At 37.3% G+C, this 16691-nt stretch overlaps 1 protein-coding gene across 1 annotated transcript in view; it reads left to right on the forward strand.

Annotated features, from left to right (window-relative positions):
* The window catches only part of LOC129221899 (ETS domain-containing protein Elk-3-like), a 180774-nt gene that overhangs the window by 52293 nt on the left and 111790 nt on the right, over positions 1-16691 (forward strand). The gene's annotated exons all lie outside the window — the stretch shown is intronic.

Raw genomic sequence — 16691 nt, forward strand, 5'->3', positions numbered from 1 at the left:
TTGTGTGTATGTGTGAGCATGCAACTCGTATACACTTTGAATTCCAACTTTTCTTAATTATTTTTAGCTCTTTGTCTTTGAACAATAAGTACTTTTATAGAATGGGGTAGTTTCCAAAATTTTAAAAGTATTTTTTCTGAAAGAGCATGCTCAAAAACATAGGATTTGATCATTTTCAAAATAGTTTGACAAAGTTTATTTATTTATTGAGCAATCACGATTGCTTATTGTTCTCATTTGACCGTTTTTGGTGTCCGTGCCTTTTTCAACTTGGACCAGAAGCCTTTGCAGCACCACCGCCCACAATCCTCTGCTGGCGGCGCGGCGCGGCTGCTCCGGTTTTGAGCTATCCGATCTCCTGGTCGGAGGCGCCCATGTTCTACACACACGCACGTTCACACACATACACACACACGACTTCACACACATACACTCACACACGCCTACGTGCATACACAGAGGTCTACGCACACACACAACTATGCACACGTAACCGCCCACGAGGAGAGGCATTCTTGGGGGGGGACAGGAGCCGTTTCTAGAAACAATAACTCCAATGAGTAGGGTCCTGTCTCAGTTCGTGATTGCGAAAAACATAATTTGGATTCAAAATTTCAGAATTCAAATTAATTTTTTTTTTTACAATTATTTTAACCGGTGCGCAGATGCAATTTCATTTTTTACGCTTCTGCACATGACATCACAAGTGATGAAATGCCATTCACTGATGCCATCAGCGAGCGCAATATTTAATTTGCTTCTTTACTCACGTGTATTGCAACGATAGGGTTGATAGCAAGCGTAGAGCGCATTGTTTAATTCGCTTCTTGGTTATCATAACGTGGAATCGCGGTAGACAGCAAGCCTAAAGCATTCAGTGCGCCAGTGGAATGCGCGCCTAAGTACATCACTCGTGACGTCATAAAGACCAAGCCTTGTTTAAAAAATCGGAAATTTAAAAAAATTAATTAAAAATTAAACGTTTTGGAAATAAAAAAATTTCTCTACTGCTCCATGTCTTTTTTTTTTTTTTTGAGCAATCACAATTGCTTATTGCTTTCATTTGACTGTTTTTGGCGTGCTATCATTTTTCCCACCGGCGCGGCGCCACCCTCTGCCAGCACCACCCGTCGCGGCGGCCGGCCTCACGATGCTGCTCCTCTAGCGAAAACCGTCTAAAGGTTGCGTCCATATCCTACACACACACACGCATACACACACGCACCAACACACACGCACACACAAACACACACACAAACACCACCATACACACACATACCCCTACACACATACACAAACACATACACACACAAACACATACACACGCGCATGCATACAGACACCTACACATACACACAAATACACACAACTGCCCACACATTCATGCCTGCACACAGACACAAACACATATGCTTACACACACATACACATACCCCGCCCCCACGCACTCAAACACTCATACACACAACTACCCACACACTCATGACTGCACACAGACGCAAACAGACATGCCTACACACATACACATACCCCCCCCCCCACACACACATACATACAAGCACACACTCGTGATTGCGAAAAACATAATTTGAATTCAAGATGACAAAATTCAAATTTTTTTTTTTTTTTTTTTTTGCTCATTCTATCAACTTTAGTGACTAAAAGTAGTACTTTTGACTGATGGAAACAACCCCATTGAACAGCACACCTCCACCTACGAAAAAAAAATTTGGTCACAATCCCGTATTCTTTTCCGGCAAATAGGGGGCAGTATTTCCCCCCTTGAAAACAACGAATAAAACCGAATTCTCTACTACTAATGAACTGTACATCTAGCTAAAAATTGTTTTTTCAGCAGCAAATTAACGCCAACTTGGCAACCTCGAGTTCCCCCTTCCTCTCCTTTTTCTTTATTCTCAGTATTCGCGCAATCATAGAAAAATTTTAATATATTTTTTAATGGAACGGAGCTTTCCCTTTTGTTCATTTGTCGCTTCTCCGCTGAAAATTCTAAACAAGTTTTTTCACAAACGCTGTTTATACAAGCAATTGGACGGAAAGTTTTAAATTACGCGCAATTACCTTTCAATTCCGAGAAACTTCGGAAGAGATTTTATAAAATAATGCACACATCTGCAGCCCCACTTTTTCTTGGAACGCGTGGGGATGAATTTAAGTAAGGGGATAGATTCCTTTGGCCAATTTCTTTTCAATGAATCCTTATTTTTGTCCCCCCGGCCAGAAAATTGTTTCGGTAGAAAAGGTTTTTACCTGTTAGTGAGCAGGAGAAAATGGCGTCCTTATTATTTTTATTTGTGGTTTGGCACAGACTTTATTATTAGTGGCTTCCAGTGGCCCAGGAATTTCTATGGAATTTTTGTGTAAGGGAAAAAAAATGTCTTTTAATGTGTGGTTTATTTACTCTGCTTGAACACGTTTGAAAATGGTTATTTGTCATAGCGAGTGGCACATGGACACTACGAGAGGGGTGTTACGGTGACTCTGCCATCTCTCGCACAATACCCCTGGCTTCAAATTAGTCTCGCATAATATATAAATAGGAGACGAGAAAATATCGATAATTTGGATAGATTATATGTTCAACTAGAAGAATGAGTTGTCTTACATAGCGAAAAGCAAGGTGAATGCTGTAGAAGCACTCATTTTTGCAAGCCGTAATTTTCGCGAAACTGAAGATTATTTATTCGTGATTTCGGGAGATGAAAATTTCGCGAATGATATATCTGTACCTCAGAGTCTCAGGCTAACATAAGTCACATAATTGCTACTTTAGAGAGGAGAGAAGGGAAAACGTTTGCCAGGTGCATGTAAATGTTTGGATGCGCGCTTTTTTAATGCTGATAAATAATTGTGTCGTTTCCAAAGTGTTAAAAGTCTTTTTTTCTGAAAGAGCATGCTTAAAAACATAGGATCTGACCATTTTTAAATAATTTGTTCAAGTTTAATATTTAAAAAAAAAAAAGCATCATTTGTGACGTCATCAAGACCACGCCTCATTTGAAAAATCGGACATTTTAAAAAATTAATTAAAAAATAACGGTTAGGAAAATGAAAGTATTTTCTGGGTCCATGCCTTTTTTTTTTATTTTTTTTTTTAAATTTTATTTATTTATTTATTTGTTTTTTGCTTATTCTATCGATTTCAGTGACAAAAAGTACTACTTTTGACTGAAGGAAACAACCCCTTTATAAAGGCAATATTTTTTTGTGAAACTACGTTCATGTAGCTCGATGCATTAGGATTCTACATTACGATGCACTGATAAACGGAAAATCGCAATTTTCGAACTTTCTGAGGTACAGATGTGAGGACAGCCGAAAAAGTAAACGAAAAATATTTCGCGAGGCTTAAATTTTCGCGATTGCGAACGGAGTCACGAAGATCGTGAAAAAAAGGTGTTTTTACAATAATGTAAGCGAACGTATGGAAAATTAAAGACTGAACATAAAAACTTTTATCCTGAAAAGTCGCGTCAAGCAAGGGAGGCTTATTAACTAACATTATGTTCTAAATTTCACCAATCTTAAGTTTTTTTTTTTTTTTTTTTTTTTTTTAATATAAAATCAGTCTTCGTTTAACTATTATGCTTGGGCAGGTAAACAGGCAGTACAAACTAAAATGAGTTTTAAAGATATTTGAAGGAACGCGTTTTTGATTCTCTACAAACGCTAATAAAATGTTAAACACTGATGTTAATTTCGTACTTTGCTTTCAGTGAAAGCCTTATACTAAGTAATTTGCAAGACAACTAAATTAAAAAAGATGACACAAATGCGGGGGGGGGGGGGGGGGGGGGGGGGGGGGGGGGACAACAACCAAAAAAAAAAAAGGAGAAAAAGAAAATGAAAAATCCGTAGGTAGGGTTGGTTGTGGTAAGTGGGGCCCCTTTTGAGCATAGTTCGTTTTTGAAACCTTTTACAAAAGTTTTGAAACAGTGTCCCATTTACCCCATAGTAAGGGGTTAGTGGGTCATTCCCCTTTTATTTAAATGTAAATAAAGCATATCTAAAAAGGGGTAAGGGGATCTTACATGATAAAATATGGAAAAAAATGTAGTGTGAATAATTTTTTTTGTAAATGCATCCATTTATGTGATATTTGTTGTCTTTTAAATCAGTATCACGAAAAATTTTTCAACGAAAAACAAAACAATTTCATTTGTGAAATTTATTGAAAACCTGTAGGTATGAATTTTTAACATATGAAGGTGCGTTTAATGAAAGTAATACAGTTGATTAAGACCAATTTGAGTAACTTTGCCAAAACTATAAGTTGAAAAAGAAATTGGAAACACTAAATGACTCTGCTTCTATGTAAAGTTGGCGAAGGAAGAACCACTATCGCTTCATCCTCGGTAATTATTCTGACATCATCTGCTCTATGCCAATAAAAAGTCACTATTTCTCTTCGTTCTTGCAAATTCATCAGTATTTTTTAATTTGTATCATCCACTTCCAACATTAGACCTACTTAAATCTTAATGATTTTCTTTCATGTATGTTTCAAATACATAATCACCAGCTTTAGCAGTTTTTGTAGATGAACTATCAATTCCTACTAAGTCATCATAGTTGTCTTGTATTTCATTAATACAAATATTTAGTCAGAGTTGCGTTTGATTTTGAAATCTCCATTATTATAGGGGGACCCATTCACCCCATAGTGAGGGGACCCACTTACCCCTTATAGCAAAAATGTACGGGGTAAGTTGGACCGCTCCTCTTAAACACTTATTAATAATATTTCATACAAAAATTCTTGTTGCTGGATGAACTTTGAATTAACCTATGCATGAAAAATTAATTATCATAAAAAAATAATTATAACTAACCTGGAAACGCTTCTTTGAAAAATGTTGCTTGAACTTGCAAAAAAAACAAAATTTTCAGTTTTTTTTTTTTTTTTTTTTTTTTTTTTTGACTAAGTACTATGACCTAGGAAAAAAATTCCACGAAACCCAAATATGTGCAAGACCAATCACTGTGATGAAATTCAACATGATCAGTGCAAAAAAGTTTGAAAACTTTATCCATATTTCAGTTTTAGGGGGGTAACCCACTTACCCCAGTGACCCACTTCCTCCAACCAACCCTACTGCTGTTTATTTTCCCAGAGCACTATTGCACTCGGGAAAGCACCGAGTTTAATGTTGGGGGAGAAGGAATTTTTAATTTGTCGAAGGAAATTCTAAGACTTTCCCTAAGTAATAAATAAAAGCCCTAAATAATAATAATATCCCCTAAATAATATATAAAAATGACCATTTTTTAATTAATTTGACTATGTTTACTCTTTTTAAAAAAATATTTAAATCGTTACGCAGACTCAATTTTATTTTTTACGCTTCTGTGCATGATATCACAAATAATGAACTGCCATATTCACTGTTGCCATTAAAGCAGAACGAAATATTTAATTCGTTTATTTACTCATATTTAGTGGCAACGATATAGTTGATAGCAAGCGTAAAGCGTAATATTTTATTCGCTTCTAAATTATCATTACCTGGAAACGCACATCAATGGAGTACCGCCAAAGTACATCATTTGTGACGTCGTAAAGACCACGCCTTGTTTGAAAAGTCGGACATTTTAAAAAAATTAATAAAAAAAAACTGTTGGGAAAATGAAAGTATTTTCTGAGTCCATGTTATTTTTATTTTGCTCATTCTATCAACTTCAGGGACTAAAAGTAATACTTTTGACTGAAGGAAACAACCCCATTCTGAAGTGTGTAGTATCATTGTTTTAAAATCTCAAACTGTTGGAGGAACCTTGCACTATGGTTTCAGTAAAATTCAAAGCACATGCGTAAAGATCAGAATCAGCGCAGAGCAGGTAAATTCTTATTGGCGAAACGAAAACCGGCATTTGCGGCCAAGCGGTAAAAGCTCTTGCTTCGCGATCAGTCTGTGCGATTCGCGTTGTGGGTTCAGACACCACTCAGGTTATTTCCTCTCTTGGTGCAATAAAAATGTCTCGTTTGTCTGTTAAAATAAATAGATAAAGGATGTATATTGGTTGTGAAAAAGCATGAACTTGATAAATATTGAATAAACGAATAATTAAAAGAAAGAGCTGAAAAGGAGGTTTCTGGGATGATTTTTTTAAATGCTGTTATAACGAAATTTCAAGTATCGTAACCCATTTATTTATTTTTGTACTTTTAATTTAAAACGTATAGAAAGAAATTATTACTTGATCATTTAATATATCTGGATAATGTAAACCATCGAATAGTTAACTTGAAGTATAAGTCTACTTACAATTAAAAATGAGTACCCATTCAAGAAAGTAAAATGAAAGCTTAATATTTGATAATATGTAACATTTCAAGCAATTTCTCTGTAAGCGTACAGAAAATTCTGGTGTTACCTTACGCAGAAATTACTGTTACCGATTAATCAGTGCATCCCTATTTAGAACATTTAACATCTTTTAGCATTATTCAGTCTGCTTTAAATTACCACATGCAATTTGATTAATTTTCCTTTTCTTTTCTAGGTAAGTACCAGCTTGAATTAATGAAGTATCGTTAAAATTTTGAAGTGCTTTAACAATGTACGGTAAAGTGTGCATGTGCTTTTTCTCTTGATTTTATTTCATAATATTTGCTACAAAAAACAATGACACGACCTGTTATCCAATATTTGTTTTTCAAATGTATTGGTCTTGATAGATTATACGCAAATGAATTGCTTCTTCAAATGTTAATATTGTTCTTAAATTTTTCTCGTTAATTTTTAACGTTTTCTGCTTTCAGAAAAAAAAGCAGAGAAAATAACATTAAATTCAAATTTACGTTACGTGTTAGTGCTCTAATGTTATACATTTTCGAAAAAAATTCTGTTAAAATAGTTAGGAAAAGTCATTCTGCACTATCTGCTTGTAACTAGAAATGAAACTTTGACAAAGTATCGGTGTTAAAATTAAAACTTCGATGCAAAAAAAAAAAAAAAAAAAAAAAAAACATCGATTTTTTAAATATGTATGTATGCAAAGTGAAGTCAAAAAAAAAAATTAATAAACAAAAAAGGAATAAATTGGTGTTATCTAGTACAGTGATTCTCAACTTGTGGTCTGCGAACAGGTGGTGAATATTAATCTTGGATATGAGGGCGAAAATCAATGCACAACATGCATTTTAGGATTCTTCTCATTTCACCTAATACAATTGTTGTGAAAATATTGTTTCTATATTATGTGGTCCGCTCATGGGCACCCCAATGGGAGGTCACTGTGACCTCCGAAAAACTCCCATATTCGACAACTTTGGTCGGACGATTCTGCAAAATCGCCATCATTCGGCAAAATTTGGAGTTCCATTCGGCAAAATTATCATCATTCATGGGAATTTGGAGTTCCATTCCGCAAAATTATAATTTTTCGGAAAAATTCGGAGTTCTTATTGGAAAATTTTTCATCTTTCGGGATAATTTGGAGTTTCTTTAGGCAAATTGAGAATTTCTGACCTCAAAAATTAAGTTCGGGATCCCCTGCTGCTTGCTTAGTATTCGAAAGGGTAGCAAGTGGTCCTCAGTAGTAAAAAGGTTGAGAATCACTGTTATATTGGATATATTTCCAATTTAATTACAAAGAAAAATTGCAGAAGAATAGCCAAATCAAAAAATTATTTTTTGTACATAATCTTTGTCAAGAGTTTTTTCCTACATAGCCTTGCCGAAGCAAACCCGCCTTTAGCTCGGAATTAACATTTGCCTGAAATTTCTCTGAGGCACGAATTTTAAAAATTTGTTCCAAGTTGAGGAGCATTGTTCAATGAAACTAAAATAAATAAAAATGGGAATGAGATGTTCTTGCCGAGAACTCTCGAACAAAGTTTGAATGAATAGAACTACCCTCTCAGAAGTTATTAGGGTGGTGACTGACAGAACGACACACACAAATGCCTCACCCCTCCCCACTCAAAACTCTACTTTCTGAATTTTCACTTATCAGTATATATTTAACTATTTAATTCAATTTTGAGGGTTTTTTAATAATATTTTGCGATTGGTTAAGCCTTCGTTCATGTTTTTTTTTTCTCGTGTACTTTTACAAATAAAAGAGAGATAAAAGAAAAAAGTCAGTCAAAGAAAAATTGACTTTAAAAGTTTGAAAATTTCAAGAATTTTGAATTTTTGAACTCTTGATTTTAATTTTAATTCCTATAGAGGAAAAAAAAAGGAATAAGAGCGCCCTGAACTTGAAATTTTGGAGAGCGGAAACTTTCAATTTACCGAACAAAATTTTGACTTTTGCCGAATGATAAAACGCGATCATGAACGCACACCTGCATATAACGAGTAGAGGCATTAGGCGTCATTAAAAGAATAGAAGGAAAAAAAGAACATCTGGTGGCAATCGACATTGGAAATCACAAAAAAATGCAATATTGCAATAATATGTCTCCAAATTTTCCGAATTGTCAGACAAAATTTGCCGAATAAGGATTTTTTAGAAAATCAGATCGACATCTCGTGACCACTCATCAGGGCTCTTCTGCCAGAAATTTTCAGAGGATTGCAATTCTACCTGAAATCCAGGCCCCCCCCCCCCTTCGAGCAAGGGCGCCCCCCCCCCTGAAATCGCGAACCCCCCTAAAAGCACGAGCCCCCCTAAAAAGAGAAAAATACCCCTAAAAACACCCTCCCCCTAAAAATTTCAATGGCACAGTCTGCGCTATGACCTCCCCCCCCCTAGGTGGGCACCCCTGTGAAATCCACAATGTTCTAAAATCCCTCCTCTACTCTAAACGCCGCAAATGGATTGGAATGTTGCGGATTTCAGGTAGGTCGCTTGGTCCCGAGCTATGTGGAGTTGAGAGAGTGGACTGCTTCCTCCTTACTCCATCCATAGAAATTTCCCCTTTGCCACGGCTCGAGGTGGAAAAGCAAAATTTGACCGTTGTTCTTCTCCGGAAGTGGGACACTGTCCCTCCGGCAGACGAGATCAGCAGCAGAAGATCCCTCAGCTTCCGAAGGTCGAAGACTCGAAACTCGGTTTCTGGGTCCCCAGTTTTGGTTTCGTTTCTGTCACGCACTTGCCCTTGACTTTGGCGCGGCCATTGTCTGCCGCGACGGAACAATGCGATCGCACTTCCGGCTACCACCTGATGTGGGTATCGATGTCATCTCACATGATTGTTTCCTTGAGATGGCCTTAATATTTCGTAATCATGACATCAGCCGGTTTATGGCATCAAATAAAACCGAAAGCTCGCGGTGGTTGGGAGAATTTTAATTAGGAAAACATTGTAATAAACAAGCATTTAACTCCGCTTCTACGTACTGGTCACGGTCAAGTATGTTTTAGAACAAATCGTATTTTTTTTAACCGATTTTTTTTTTTTTTTTTTTAAATACTACTTGATCGATCTTTAATATCTATTTTGTGTGTTTATAACCTATTTCAATGAGGATAAACACTGTATATAATTATAGAGCTTTAGGATAACTGTGTATTTAACAATAGAGAAACGTTTCATCAACAAATAATAATCCTATTATTTTAATAACATTGAAGAAACTATGTAAAAGGAAGTAAAATTCCACTCTGGTGGCGCTGATTAACATTGTAAAGCAAGTACTAATTCAGAATGTTTACTTTTCTTCTGGCTGTTGCCTAAAGTAAAGCAATGTAAATAATGTAAAAAAATGCGAGTAAAATTATAAACGTGTTTTCAAAGGTCGATTGCGAGAAGAAGCAGAACTGGGCGAGAAAAAAAAAAAGAAAGAAAGAAAGAAAAGAAAATTGCACCATGTTGATTCAGCACAAATAAATAAATTTTAGGCTGAAAACAGACACAGTAGAACCTCGTTCACCTGGATGTCCAATATTTCCGGATGAAATTTGTACTGTTAAAAAATATATATATATATATATATATTTACTCAGGGGCGGCAAATAGGGGGAGCAAGAGGGGGCGGTTGCACCCCCAAATATTTTGCGCAGAATATTAAGAAATCAGGAAATTCAATTTATCTAATGCGCAAATCAGTGATCATATGCAATAGGAAGTTAAAAAAAAAAAAACTGCAGATGATCTTTAGTAAAAGTTGATGAAACTCGAGACCTGTCCAGCCACGAGCAAGTGTTTTTCGCTATTTGGATAAAAACTTTGAAATTCATGAATCATTTTCAGAACTTTCATAATAAAAAAAATAGATGGAGAATAAGTTTGTTTCAACTAAAGAAGAAATTTCCTCATATGGTTCAAATGCCTCATACTTGTAAGTGCAGTGTAAGGATGATGCTTCTGCTTCCAATGTGAAAGGGCAGTGCAGTGTGACTAGCCCGATTTTTACGAGAAGTTTCTTGATATTTTGAGTTCATTGTTGCGCTCATATTTTAAATGTACGTTCAGTTAGTGAGTGAACATTGATTCCTCCTGCTAAGAGGCATATTTGAGCAGTTCAATACATTGTATACTTTGCGTGATGCGTATTACCCGGATTTTTGCCTTTCCGGTTTGCGTTTGGTCCAAGCTAATCCACATAAACGAGGCTGTACTGTACTTCAAAGCTTCGAGGCAGAGGTGCAGCTTTTCTTTCGGGGGTGGGGAAGGGGTTGACTCTAAACTGTTTAGAGCTCCTGTGCTTCGAGGCACCTTTTTAGTACTGAGAAATCAGATAGCAATAGGCTTTAAGGTCACAAAGTAGAGAAAATTGTGTTCTGTCAAATTTTCAGCAAAATCTGTTGGCAGAAAGCAGTGAAAAGATACTAATTTGTGAAGAAAAAAGAAAAAAAAACTCTTCTCCGTCAGCTTGTATTATTGACTAGCGGTACCTGCACGACTTTGCCCGTAGTAGAAAATTAAAAGATCATTTTGTTCGCCTGTATATTTACAAATAATTTATGGTGAATTTCTCGCCAATATGCTATTTTAATTTGCTTGTCATGGTAATTTGCTCGTCCATGTTATGGTAATTTACTCGTCCATGTTATGGTAATTCGCTCGGTAAAATGGGCTTAAAATTGGAATAGAGAAAGAACAAAACCGAATTTTCGACAAATCGCATCGAGGTGCTCCCCAGTATGCTACGAACTAATTGTGTGCCTAATTTCATGAAAATCGGCCGAACAGTCTAGGCGCTGTGCGCGTAACAGACATACAGGAATCCAGAGGCACAGGCATCCAGAGACAAACTTTCAGCTTTATTATTAGTAAAGGAAATACAAATTCCAAACTTAATAAGGCTCAGTATTTCAAATCATTGAAAAAATTAACTTAATAGTGTTATAGAATAGAAGTTCTTTCGTGTTATGTTTGTCATGTCCAAACAATCAAGTTTTATATCGCGGCTTGTCAAACATTTTGACTGCATTACCTAACTGCTCACTAGCGCTTGAAAGACCACGTGCGATCCATGTGCTTCAGGTTGAATATCGCTGTTCTAGACACACGGTGCCATTTTAAATCCAGCACAACTGAAACATTCTTCCTACAATACATTGGAAATGTTACAAACCTATCTAAGAGACATTCTACTCAAGTCTATTACATATTTTTCCTCTTTTCTTTTCAAGAAGTTTACCCAGTTAAAGGCATTCGAAGCCACGTATGAATTTTGTGAATTCTCTGCTGTTCGTCACTGGAACATAAAAAAAGAATATTCTACTAGACATACCAAGATGTCACGATAAAGGAGAGTACACTATTAGTATGCTAGATTGACGAAGTTCCTCTGAAAAGGTCACTTGAACCACGCCTTGCTATCAGAGGAACTATCCAAGTGTGCTAAAAGTCAATGTAGTTTTTTGCAAGAAACATCACGGCAATAGGATTTTGGTTTAAATTTCAGATGGAGCATTTAATTGGTATACTGTACTTGCTATTTTTCTGCCAAACGAAACATTCAAAGTATAGCACATCATCCCAAGGAGATCACTCGAATACTACGTATTTGAATACAATGCATCTTCAGAGAAGATTCTTGAATGCTGTGGAATATTTACTTTATCCTCATTAAAGATTCAATCATGTAATGAGATAAACTACTGATGGAATAGTGTTCTCCCAAAGGATCCAGAATGACGATGACCCTCTAAAAGAAGTCGCATAAATGTTTTACTTGATTCACGTCTTGTCTTCCAAGTAACTTTCCTGGTGTGCAAAATTTCATGGAAGGGGTTCAAGGAGGGAGGGTCGTTGGGGGAGGGGGCTGGAATTCAATACGCCACTTTACAGGGAGAATTCATTTGATATGCTAGCCTTGCTATGTTCTTTTCAAAAGAAACATTCGAAGTACCAGGGGCGTACACAGAAATTTTGGGGCACGTCAGAAATGACTTTTCTGGGCCCTCTCCATATTATTTATTCTTATATTTCACCCCTAGTTTTAAAAACATTGGACCCCCTTCAGGCTCGGGCCCAGGTCAACAGGTGTCCCTTCTCCCCCCCCCCCCCCCGTGCACGCCCCTGCGAAGTACAACATATCATCTTAAGAAGAGGTTGTTCGATTATTGCGTGTAACCATATTTCTTCAGAGTGAATTTCAGAATGCTCTTTTACAGTTACCTTATTTAAAAATAAAAAAAAACAGCAACATAAGCTAGCTAGACGATGGGACAGTGTCCGCACGAAGGGTTTGGATTTATAACGTCTTTTAAAGCAGCCGTCTGAATTTTGTTGTTCACTTGCGATTATCGTTCTTAAGAATGTTTCAGATGTATTGAAAGCAATGCAGTATCTGGAGGGACATCCAGATGTGTGATGTGATTCTGAGATACTCTTCACATGTAGCATTCGATTAGTGCACAGGACTTGCTCTCTAATGAAATGTGTAGAAGTCGCCCCAAATTTTAAGGCTAGAAGTACCATACTCGAATAGGATACGCCAAAGCTATGGTAGTTTTTCCTCATTAAAGAGTTCAGTAGTGATGAATTAGACTTACGATAAAACTGTAAAGACCATGTTACTGCTGGATATTAGGTCACCATGTCTCACGATCCGAATAGTGTTCTTGAACTACGATGAGATCAACATGAGGAATTAAAACACCTCATAGACATACTGTTATGTAATAGTCGAATAGCAAACTAGATTTACAGTAAAAGGAGCATTGCTACAGAAGATGTAATTAATTTTTATTTGAAGTCTTTTAATTTCTTGTCGATTCTTTAGAATCAAGTATTACACTATACGCCAGGGACACAGCAAGGGAGAGTCAACACCCAGAACCCTTGGCTTTAGCACACATTACTCATCCTGAAACATTAATTTATGCACATGTGAGGACTGGTTTGAGCCCTCCCCCCCCCCCTCCACCGTACAGAGTGACTTCTGGCTGATGTGCTAGCGTACTTCGTTTCTTTGAGAAGAGACTTAATCAGGATCAGGTTACTGAATAGGCCCACACCTAGGGCCCCCGTTTTTTAAGAACCCCCAAATGGCTGAAAATGTTTTAGCCAATGACTAAAATTGTCTACAGCGGGACCGCAGAAAAGAGTTTGCGTAAGTGGCCTTAATCGAGCCCTGGAATTAATGAGCATTGTCCATGATGCTTAATAAGCCCTTGGTCATCAAAGAGTATCATCGATTCTATCGGAAAGTATTCCATTAATCGAACGGGGTAACCCGGGGTCATTTAACGGCAGAAGCTTTCGTGCATGTCCAATGGCGTGAAGAGGAAAGTAGGCGCGCGCGCTTCTTCAACAACGCTTGGGCGTTAACCCCTCGGCGGCAATTGGCATTGAAAGATCCTCCTGGCGTTTCGACACACAAACGCGCGTTGCGTGTCCCGCGGTATGTGGGTCGGTCACTCACTCCACGAAAAAACAAACCCTTTTCCAAGAGAGGGAAAAGACTGGAGTAATCCCCGCTGCCACAGACGGAGGATTTCGAAAGTGGGTGGGGAATTCGCCGCAGCTAATTATGCATCCTTTTCCTCGACTTTATCCTCAGACGCTAAAGAGTTTCTCTCTCTTTAAGCTGTTTCAATTTGCGGAGCTTTTTCTACTCCACTGACGATTCTGAGAAAGGAGTACCGTTTTCCAGGGAGGGGAGGATTTGCCGTTGAAAGCAAAATCATTTGCAAGGGATTAGATATCGAGAATCTATGAACAAGCTTCGAAAGCTCTTCCAATTTATTCGCCTCTTTCTTTCCTTTTCTTTCCGATCCTTTTTTTTTCTTTTCGAGAAGTTTTTATTTAAATTATCCGTGACCTCTTTATAGCAAATTGTCTCTTAACCATGGCCCTCTGGGATGAAATATAAGACGTGTCACATCCCGTGAAAATATCCTTCACAAACACTTATGAAAATTGGGAAGTTCCTGGTAAGTTGCAAAACCTTTGGAATGAAAAATATGATACGACACATCCGAGAAAATATCCTTTACAAATACTTTAACTAAAATGAGCAAGTCCTTGCAAATTGCAAGCCCTCTGAGTGGAATATATAATGCGTCTACTTCATATCCGACAAAATACACTACACAAACACTTTTAATAAAATTGCGAAATTCCTTGCAAAAGGGGACATGATTGGCTAAAATAATAATAGCTCTCTCACAAAGCAAGGTTGGTCAGCAAAAATAATCACAGCAGCAACGAAATTTCAGTAAGGCAATGTACAGATTCCAGTGTCTCAATATGTGGGGACATTCTTTAGTTTTACCTGTAGAATTTTTAGTTTGGGTATGTAAAGCAATCCGATGTTGAAATCTACAGAGAATATTAAATGAAATAACTGTCTATAATTTTCATTTTCTTCTGCTGATACGACAGTCCAATATAAACGAACGCCTTCCTCTCCTCTCTAATACAAGATCCTATTTCCCCGTTCTGGTCTTCTCGTTGCCACTCCATTTGTTTACTCTTAAAATCCAAAAACCTTCATATTATCTTAGTTGACCCTACCCTCAGCTTCAGGGACGAGACCAGAAGGGGAATCGGTTCAACGCCCTCCCTGAGTATCCACGTCCTGCACCCATACCTTGTAAAAGTTTCTTTACTACATATTTCTTCAATGAATCCACCATTTTATTCATATTGCTTTTTAATGGTGCGGAGTTTTTTTTTTGGGGGGGGGGGAATCCTTATTTATGGTATTAAGCTTCTAGTTACAGCCCTATAGTCGGTGCTAAGGCAGAATTGTAAGTAAATACCAAATAGCTAGCTGCGGCATCTAGATAGTGCAGTTTCATACTTGTTTGGGATCGTCCGTCTGGAATAGCCACAACAGAACTAAAAGCGAAAAAACAAAAACAAAGCTCTCAACAAGATTATTTTCAGGTTTAGCTACCAGTGAAAAAATTTCAGCTTATATGGCGGTTTTTTTTTTTTTCCTTCAACTGAATTATGGCTGTTCTAGACTGATGATCCAAGTTGGAGTGAAACTGCAGTATCTGGATACCGTTCCAAGCTGCTCAGTATGTACTCTCTTATTTATGGGTTTGCGCAAAAAAAACAAGAAAAAAACATGTTTCCCCTTTGTTTTCCGATTTTTTAAAACTTTTTAAGAAATTGCCTTTGTTGTTCCTTCTAATAGTATTAATAAATACTTAAACAAATTGAAATTGATAGTTAGCTCATTAAGCAGAGTGCATGTGCATCTTGCATTAAGTTACAAAAATGCACACACAAACATTTACATATGATTGTACGCGCACATGTGTGTGTGTGTGTGTGCGTGTGTAAACAGTCTTTCAAGTGCGTATTCAAGGAGAGAAAGAGCCAAAGGGGCTCGGATCTCTCCCAAAATAAATTTAAATCTACTCATTGTGAATAACGATTTTCGTATTTGCAAACTTAAATTTGAAAAGTTTTCGTAATATTTGGCTTGGGCTCGTCCCAAAAAAAAAAAAAAAAAAAAAAAAAAAAAAAAAAATATATATATATATATATATATATTTATGATCCTCCTGCAATCTTTTGTGGGGGAGGAGGCAGGGGGCTAATTTTCTTTCTAACGCTCTAATGAACTGTCACTTCCATGATGTTCAAATAGGGTATAACTTCATCTACGCCGCATACTCTCAAACTTTTTTAGAATTATAGGGTATACTCTCAAGCTTCAAAAATCTTCATTTCTAATTCAAACTCTGTCATCGCATTTATAAAGTTTCCCAAAGCAAAAATAATGCAGTTACGTTAACTACATTTTCCGAGAAGTAACATTATTTCTTTATATTTCTTAACGCTCAATAAATCAACGCCTTTTGAACGGCTTACTATCGAATACATAGATTGTGCATAGTGGATTACTGGGAGTATACCCTCAGAAAAATTGATGGGAACATCACTGGTCACTTCAGTTCTAAAAATTGCTTCTCTGGTGCCGGACTCGAACTTCCTGAAAGATGACTCGGGCGGCAGAGATTCTACTCTGCCGAGGAAGGAAATGTCCCTTCCCGAATGACCAGCAGCAGAGAGAGAGAGAGAGCTCCCCCGCCAGATAAACAGTAAACATTCGGGAATCTGTGTCAGGAGGGGTATCGGCCTCGCCGCTCAAGGTGAACGATCGTTTGGCCTCAGCTTCCTCCTTCCACGCCGTCCATCGGCCTTTTCCACTCCTGACGAGTGCCGCGATCGAATCGTCTCAGACTGAGAGAGTCAACCCTTTCTGATCCGTGCAGTGGCGCAGCGAGGGGGGGGGGATGAAAACACCCCACAAAGCCATTGGTTTTAAAAATAAATGCTAATTTTAGTATTGTAGTTTATGCAT

The sequence above is a fragment of the Uloborus diversus genome, chromosome 5, assembly GCF_026930045.1.
Source record: "Uloborus diversus isolate 005 chromosome 5, Udiv.v.3.1, whole genome shotgun sequence".
Lineage (NCBI taxonomy): Eukaryota > Metazoa > Arthropoda > Arachnida > Araneae > Uloboridae > Uloborus > Uloborus diversus.